The 8,381-nt window shown below is 42.3% G+C and overlaps 1 non-coding gene across 1 annotated transcript; it reads left to right on the forward strand.

The window, feature by feature from the left end:
- Positions 1-8,013: 8,013 nt before the first annotated feature.
- On the forward strand, positions 8,014-8,120 carry LOC136484677 (small nucleolar RNA R71). The gene has a single exon (XR_010766176.1). It is a non-coding gene; the product is annotated as a small nucleolar RNA R71 (small nucleolar RNA).
- The last annotated feature ends 261 nt before the right edge of the window (positions 8,121-8,381 follow it).

Here is an 8,381-nt window from a genome sequence, read left to right on the forward strand (position 1 = left end):
TTGGACATCCATCAAACACCTCTTTCATGGTATTATGGAATATGTTCAAGAAAGCTGTATTATGGTTCAACATGGCATCATGAACATACTTGTTTACAACATCTATGAATAAACACCTATCATCAGCTTCATCTGTATGTGACTGCGCATGCATCAAAACTCTTGGTAGTGGATATTTCTGAACAACTTTATTATCGCGTGTCTTGGTATAGGACAACAAACACTTGTTCTAAAATTCTTCTATAGCTTTACTGATGACTTCTTTATCCTCATCAAGTAGGTCTTCACAAGACACCATAAGAATGTCCATGTTGTTGTGAGTTGTCATGATGATTGTGGGGTCCCACCGGGTGTGCCAGAACGCGTGTCGGCGCGAAAATGTGGTAGTCGCGCCGAGTGGACACACAGCAAGCCAGAACGATCTAGAGATCTACCTGGCTTCAATGCAGGAGCAATCGATCCTACACATTCCCAAGGGTGTGCCAGTCAATTTGACATGCAATTGATAAGGAGAAAAAGTTTATCAGTAATTTAGGGTGGAACATGCAGGTTTTGCCCAGACAGTTCTAAGTGTGCTGCTTCGAGAGCAGCCAGACAGGAAAATCGACTAAAACAGCCGATATGAGAAGAAATCGACTGTTAAGGACTATAAAGCTCGCGTGACATGATTGATTTTATAGTGACGAATACAATGCACCTAGTTTTAATGATCCTTTCCCTTGAGCTATTAGCATGTATGCGTCAAAGATACATCAATAGATAAATTAGATTTGATCAATACGTGGTGTAGAGCTAATGAATCCGGTGAAAAGGGATATGCCATGCAAACAATCGACTGTTTGATATAGACAAACCTACGAACCGTCTAGATCTAATCTATTACCGCCAATGGTGAGGTTCGACTGGATCGATGCAGCTATGATGATGGTGATAGTCTAGAACCAAAAAATCCATAGAACCGACCATACTTCAACAGGTTCAAGAAAGCATGCCATATCTGTGATAGCACAGGCGAATCGGCTAAAATAGCCGATTTAGGAAGAAAAGGGATTACAACATGTGAACAATCGACTATTCAATATGGATAGATCTACGAACTCATCAGACCTAACCTGTTATCCTTAATAGTGGGGTTCGACCGGATCGATGGCAGCCATGATAAAGACAACAAATCAAACCTTTAAAATAAACAGATCTATTGATATTTAACAGAATCATGAAGGCACACTATAAGCATTAAAGTATGGGCGATTGGCTATTTAGTCGATGCAGGCATAGCAAACAGCCAAGGTCATGCCTGGTCGAAAGCAAATCTACCAGCTAGCATCCTCCAATTTAAAGTGCTAACAGTGGGGATCGACCGGATCGTTGCAGCTGTAATAGCGAGCTATAGACCAGATTCAACTAGCTAGTAAACCTTCTCAAGATCAGACATGCCTTAGCCACGTACTATGCATGATCAAGATCGAAGTAGAACAGCCGATAAAACATAATCCGTTTTAAAGTAATGATCATCGCAATGTGTCAAAACAAATGATGGACTAGAAGGATGTGAGGCCGATCTAGATCGATCTCGATCGGGCATGTTGATATTGCTGAAAACCAATGACAACAAGAATATCAGCAAGATCGATAACTTAATGAATCTACCCGAAGGATGCCACCCTTAGAGAGAGCCGATAACTTGACCTTAATCTAATTCTAGCAGTGGAGGTCGAACTCAACCGATGTAGCCATACTTGAACTAGATAAGGATCGATAACTAACTTATACTAGAGCCTGTAAGAGGTCGGCCAGACTGATGCAGCCTTACAAGCAGAAGTATAAGCCATGAAGGTACTTACAGACAAGCTGGAGGTCGACCGGATCGATGCAGCCATGCTTGTTGAAGAACTCGCCGAGATCTACAATACTCCTACTCCTAAGGGTTGGCTTGAAGCCGAAAAAAGTAATTGGTATTGATTGATTCGGGGATCCTTTTTACAATAGCCGGGGTCCAGTATTTATACCCAGAACCTAAGTATGAATCCTTGTCAAATACGACTCATTATAATCTTTGGAATAAAAGAAAAAATTCCTATCTTAAGATAACTTGGACTCTAATCTTTCCTTTTTGTAGAGTCTGACATATTTTTTCCGACGCCAACCATAGCTCATTGACGTTATCTGCTGATGTCATCCGAAGAGAGCCGATCCTAGTACCGCATCTGAATCAGCTAATATCGATCCTTATGCAATTGATTCCTTCATGACACAATCTTGGAAGCTTCGAGTTTCCGCGTTCTTCTTCCCAAATTTTGGTGTAAAAAGAGGCGGTTTGGGGAAGATTCCCCCACATATTTGCCCCAAACCGACCATTTGGCTAGTATAAGAGGAGGGGGAGAGCCCCCTCTCTCAACACACACCTCACTCAAGAAGCCTCTCACCTCCCACTTCTACTTTTACTTTTAGTAGTATTTGGAGCTAGGTAAGACTCTTGTGAAGAGCCTGGACATCTAGAAGAAATCTTGGTATGATCAATATGAAGAGTTCTTCTATGTTCTTGTTCTTATCTTATCAATATGGTTATGTTAAAGAATTAGAGCAAAGTTCTTATGTTATTCACTTAGCATATGAAACTTTATGCTTAATCTTTCATACAACATACATGTTTAGACCAAGACCAAAGTTGAGGTGGTGAGTTCTGCTTTAAGTTAGTCTTGGTCATTATAAGCTTGTGGGTTCGTTGTTCGTCCTTGTGACGAATACTCTAGTAGAGGACTCCTGATAAAGACGGAAGTTTCTAGCCAACGCTAGAGTAGTAACCAATAGCGTAGACATGGTGTCTAAGCTAGAAGTTACTTTTGTTTGCCTCGTACTCCACGGTTGAGGGGTAGGCAGTAGGTAGTGATAGTGTAACACCCTAAAATTTGCCTCTTTTAAAATAAAGCCAAAATGATTTAAATTGGAATTTTTGTGCTCATGAAATATAGGAAAATAAAAAAAATTCATTAAATTAAAATACATCATAAGGTAGCAACATGTTTGAGCATACATACCATTGCATTTGATTTTATTGGTTGAGTGGTTTTGATTGAAAAGTCAAAATGGTTAAAATGCTTTTGAAACGAAATTGAAAATGACTTTGAAATAAAATAAAAGAAAGAAAAGAAAATTAGAAAATAAAAGTATTTTTAAAGTTGTAAAGTTTATCTTGGAAAGCCTAACAAAATTGTCCATTTTTATTTGAATAGGAAAGTATATTTGAAACTATACTTGAAATTGATTTGAATTTAGCCTAGAATTGAAAAACTAGAAATTGGAAAATAATTTGAATTTGAAAAACTCTCCTTCTTCCATTTTTAGCCCAGCCCAGGAATTGGCCGGCCCTTTTCCTCCCTCCTCTTCCCGGTCTCGGGCCGCTGCTGGCCGGCCCAGCTGCTCCTCCCTTTCCCTCCTTCCACTCTGCTCGTCACTTGGCCCAGCTCGGTGCTGCGGCCCGCTCCGCGCGCGTGCTGGCCCGCTCGTCAGCGCACACCCGCACTCGCTCGTGCCCCGCCCCGCTCGGCCAAACGCCGCCAGCCGCCCGCACGCGCTTTGCTCTCACTACACCGTGGGTCTCGCCCATCAGAACCGCCTCCCTCCCTTTCCTTTCTTTTCTCGGCGTGCTTCTTTCCTTCCTACGCCCCGTTGATGGCGCACGCCAAGACGGCAACTCGCCGGTCCTCCGCGCAAGCAATGAAGGCAACCAAATTCGCCCGCCCCGCCATCCTTCCTTCCACGCTGCAGCTCCGCCCGCCTATAAAGACCGAGCCAAGCCCTCCCCTCTGCCCTTCTCCGTATGCCGCTCGAGGTAGCCTACCGCCCAGCAATCCACCCCTCCCGTGCCTTGAACCTCATCGCCGTAGCCACCCGAAGATCCACCGTGTTCTCCCGCAGCCCTAGGTACCTTCAATTTGCCGTTTTGGCCCTGATTTGCTTCGATTCCACCTCACCCGCGCGCCTCTCTCTAGATTGCCGCCGCCGTCGACCTGTGCTTCGGAGGCTTCCCGGATGCCGCGCATCCTTCTACCCGACTCGTGGTGAGCTCCGCCGTCTCGCCATGCCTTCCACTCGCTGTTTGATGCGCTAGAACGCCGTATCATAGGTCACCGTCGCCGCCGGCCATGGAGGGCTCGCCAGCGGGACTGTGCAGCCGCCGGGATCACCCGCGCACACACCTGTGCCGTCGGTTTCGCGATGAAGGGTCAGGATTAGGTACCCCTTCGGGGTTAAGTAACCGATCCACCGGGACCCGTGGACTCGGTCCACCGTGCCTACGTCAGCGCACACGCACACCACGTGGTGCACCGCACCAATCACGTGCGGCCAAGTGGCTGCCCGGTCAGCAGCGCAGTCAGCATCCGGTCAAGCCACGCACGTTTTGCAGATTAGCCCCCGGATTTCCAAGTAATTAACCCACGGTCCGATTCAGTTCAAAATGATTTCTTTTAGGTCCTATTTTCTTCTGTTTTAGCCCCTGTATTTTCCAAAAATAGTACGCTCAGTCCAGCAGCCGTGTAATTTCATATTTTAAATGTTTTAATTCAAAAATGAGTTCAATTTATTTACAGGAATGCCATTACACCCTATTTCATGAGTAACTTTTGCGTTTTAAGTCCGATTTGACCCGTTCGAATTGCGTTAGGACCGTATTTATGTTTTCTACATGTTGATACAACTGTTAGACAAGTTTCTAGTATTTCAAATTCATGGGTAGATTTAATTTATTATTTAACTATAGTATAACTTGTTTAAATCATAACTTATTTATTTTAACTCCGAAATAGTCCGTTCAAGTTGCGTTGGATTCGTAGCGACGAGATCTACGCAATAGTAATAGTGTTTACTATATAGTTATTTCTTAAATAATATGGTTTAAATCATATCTTGATTAATGATTATGCAACTAGATTTTATACATAAAATATGATTTGTTTTACTTTAAGTTTATAATTCAAATATAAAATTGACTTAGTTTAATCTATATTATTTATAAAATATCTTTTATATATGATTTCATAAAGTTAACATAAATGAAGCATATAGTCTTCTTTTCGACGTATAAAGCAAATCTCTCGGTAGTTGTAACCTTTCAACCGTAGTTTCGTTTAGCGTGCCTCTCGCGACTATGTGTTCGTAGCGATGCGTAGAATCGTATTCAAACTCTTTTACTTATTTTTCTATGATTGGTGTACTGTTCTAATATAGATGCAATTGTATGCTATGCATGTATGTGTATGGATGTTTGTGTGGTGTTCTACGATTACGTCCAGTCGGTGAGATACACGTGGTGATCCAGAAGAAGAAGAAAGACATTGAAGAATAAAGCTTACCGAAGGATCGGTGTGTAAGGCAAGTATAGCATGGGACCTTCCTTGTTACCCATTCACATTTAATCAATTAATTCATATTGCATGTGTCTACCTTGTTGCCAATAAGGATACCCCAGATATTTGATATCTTGTACCTTGATACCTTTGGGATGTTGCATTGGGTAGTTTTTGCTAGTGCTTAACTAAACAATGATCTTGTAACTTGACTAATGGTATATGCAATAAATATTAAAACATGACTTTTTAGTAACATAGAAACAGGGGGCTGGAGTGTTTAAATGCTTCAGATTCCTCTCTCTAAGGACTTATCTATAAGCGATCATCCGGGACTTACAGTACAGCTGTGAGGGCTATATGGCTCTGGCTTTAGCTCAGTATGAGCACCTTTTCTAGCTTGTTAGTGGTTACCTTTAAGGCACAGGGTATGTTTCCTTTCCTGCTGGGATGTGTGTACGGTGCTGCGATGCCCACGCGTGCCACACCTAGAGATGGGCCACATACGCCTAGCGGCCCTAACTTGTTAGACAAAATCCTTTGAAAGGCTTCATAGTGAACCCTGCCGACCTTCCTTGGAAGTGGGTCAAGAGATTAGCTACCTCGGGCGAAAGGGTAAATCACGACTCACAGTGAACGTGTACAACCTCTGCAGAGTGTAAAATTGTTATAACAGCCGTGCTCACGGACATGAGCGGCCTTGGACCCTTATGGAATAGAGATGATCACTAATGGATGATGATGTTAATAATTAATCGTTTATGCTATATATTATTCATGTTTACCTGATCATGTGTTTATGGGAATGATAAATCCTTTGCCACTGAACTGCTTAAAAAAGATGACCTCTTAAAGCTAATCGCAGTAAACCAGTGTCAACCTTTTGAGTCTCATGAACCCCATGATATAATTGTTAAGTACGACATGTACTTATCGTTGCTTTATTTTTCTATACTTGGATAAAAATCCCGGATGGGTACCAGATTGCTGGTTTGGAGGAGTTAGGCTTGTGGTCAACCAGTCAGTCGTCCCTGTGGATTTGGAGTCTTCGCCAGAAGAGCAAAGTCGTTTTTCTGCTGTCTATACTCTGAGGTTATTTTCTTTTTACTAATACGTTATGTATTAAGTATTGTCTCTTGATATTACCCTTATTTGTGGCTATATGTGAGATTTGACTTCCTGGGCTCACATATAGTGTGTATCAGGTTTTGTCTTTAAAAATGGGTGCTACAGATAGCCCTATCCGTCCTTCGTAATCCCCCACGTTCAAATACGGCATAGAGCTATAGGCCGACATCACTTGGTAGACCAGGTGTGATCCGGTGCCCAAAGCAAGTCTTTAGTGACCAAGGCTATCTTAACTTAGGATCTCTATCCCTAGAAAACCATGTATATGTATGATCATCTGCTCATCTTAGCATAACCATTAGGATAGGCCTGCTCCTATTTAGGTATATTCTTTTATTCTTATTTTATCTTTATCCTTGAGATTTGCTTGAGTGTGTCATACTATCCAATATTTTATCCTGGCTTACCCATGTTATGAACTTTGGTCTATTATGCAGTCATATTATCTTGTTCATATCCCTTTTAGAGTCTTTTATAACATGCCTTCATTTGGAAAAATATAAATGAACGATACCCTAAAATACTTCCGGGTGAAATGCTATAACGGTATTTCCATGCGCTTGTGGATTTATTCTATAAACATTATAGAATACCAACCGACATTTCTGGTGCCATTGCCATGGACTGATAATCCTGGTGATGACGCTAAGAAACGCCAACAAGCACTCGATCATTGGGCGGCTAGGATCTCCCTTCTTGGTGATGAACGGTGAACCAAGGAGATAGCCATAGTTTGACTAGAGTGGAGGCTTACCAAACCTCATGTTAATCAACTTAACAGTATCAACCAGATCCTCGGGTTTCCTAGGGATCTTACCTTGTTCGAAGGACGGGACAACGGTCGCTAATTGAGCTAATTGTGTTTCTAGCATTTTATTAAAACTCAATTGATTCTTAATGGCAGAAGGAAAGCTGTCCATTTTTGCATTAAGGTTTTCAAGAATCTTGTCATTGGTAAACAACTTTTTATTTATACTTTCATTGATTTTAGATTGGCAAACAAGATCTTTCAATGAAGATTGGCTATTGTAATTATTATTGAAATTATTATTAAAACCATTACCTCCATTACCTTGGTAGAAGGGGCGTGAATTCCATCCATTTTTTGGGAGCAATACCCATTGTTGTTGTTGATGATCATGAAGTTGACGTTCTCTCTTGTTTTGGGACAATTGTTGCCCGAATGATCATCTCTGCCACATACCTCGCACCAAGGATCGACTTCGATGGCTCGTGTGGTGGCGTAGTGTTGAAAGGCCTCTTGATCTTTCTTAGAGTTGGATCCTTCTTCTATTTTCTTCATCAAGAGGTCCATCTTGGCAGAGAGCATGCCAACCTCATGAACGGTGTGCATACCTCTCTTCTTTGGCTAGAGGCGTTCATCGTTCCATCCTTGATTGACCACCATCTTTTCAATGAGATCTCTTGCATCTTTCACATTTAGTGAAAAAACGCTCCACCACCAGCATCATCTAGGTGACTATGGGACATGTTGGTCAGCAAATGTTAGAAACCTTGGATTAGGAGCCATTCTTCAATCCCATGATGAGGACAAGCACGAATGTACTCCTGGAGAGGCTCCCATGCTTCGGGAATCATCTCATCTATTTGTTGTTGGAAGCTTGAAATCTTTCCACGAAGGGAGTTGGTCTTGCCCATCGGGAAGAATTTCTTGAGGAACGTGTTGGTGCATCTATCCCAGTGGTGGCTTCCTCATGGTTGGCGTAGAACCATTACTTCGCCTTCTTGAGCAAAGAGAAGGGGAAGAGGCAAAGGCGGATGGCGTCAGACGTCACCCCTTGGATGGTGAAGGTGCCACACACCTCCATGAAGTAATGCAAGTATGCATTGGCTCATTTCCTCCTGTTTTGTGATATCCTGCATACAAATACCTCAAGTGGAACT

This window comes from Miscanthus floridulus, chromosome 9 (genome assembly GCF_019320115.1).
Source record: "Miscanthus floridulus cultivar M001 chromosome 9, ASM1932011v1, whole genome shotgun sequence".
In the NCBI taxonomy this organism is placed as follows: Eukaryota; Viridiplantae; Streptophyta; class Magnoliopsida; order Poales; family Poaceae; genus Miscanthus; species Miscanthus floridulus.